Source organism: Sphaeroforma arctica (assembly GCF_001186125.1).
Source record: "Sphaeroforma arctica JP610 unplaced genomic scaffold supercont1.42, whole genome shotgun sequence".
NCBI lineage: Eukaryota > Ichthyosporea > Ichthyophonida > Sphaeroforma > Sphaeroforma arctica.
In genome coordinates, this window is record NW_014040516.1 from 17,360 (window position 1) to 18,217 (window position 858).

General features: G+C 37.4%; 1 protein-coding gene across 1 annotated transcript in view; it reads right to left on the minus strand.

Annotated features, from left to right (window-relative positions):
- The window catches only part of SARC_01113 (hypothetical protein), a gene marked incomplete at both ends in the record, with an annotated part of 7,474 nt that overhangs the window by 5,090 nt on the left and 1,526 nt on the right, over nucleotides 1-858 (minus strand). The window lies entirely within an intron of this gene.

Sequence of the window (858 nt, forward strand, 5' to 3'; positions counted from 1 at the left end):
TATATATATATATATATATATATATATGGGTATACTTGATGATGAGTATATATATCTCGGATAGGCACAGCTCTCACGAGCACATACACCTACAAGTATATGATGATGGTAGACAGCTTCCAGCTCAGGATACTTTCCTATATACTATGTTAACGAACAAACGATTCTATCGCACATCGGCATGCTCTAAAAATGAGATAATATCCAGAGATTTCTACCATGCTAAATAGGTATATCCCAGGGATATAAGACGTACATGTATCTATACTATTTTCTACTGTTATATACCATGCTAGATAGGCTATATCTCAGGGATATAAGACGTAAATGTATCAATACTAACCTTATACTGATATATACCATGCTAGATAGGCTTTATCTCAGGGATAAAAGACGTACATGTATCTATACTAACCTTATACTGTTATATACCATGCTAGATAGGCTGTATCTCAGGGATGTGTGGGCTCACATGTTTCAACACTCCCATACGAACAGAAGGCACGCGCTACTAAGTAGATACCTACATAGGGTATAAGGCACGCGCAACTAAGTAGATACCTACATAGGGTATAAGGCACGCGCATCTAAGTAGATACCTACATAGGGTATATAGAAGTGCGAAACCAGAATGTGAAGTCTCAAATACCTTTGCGGACGCATTGAAGAACAACCCGCCCTGTCAGAACCCGTTCAAATTCGCTTGATTTGGAATTGCAGTACACTATATCGTCGATCGCCTAAATTGATAGTATACCGGATACAACCGCAGAGTATCACATTGGTTAGGAGAATATTTTTATGGTGCATTATATATATATATATATATATATAATACACACACACACACACACACAC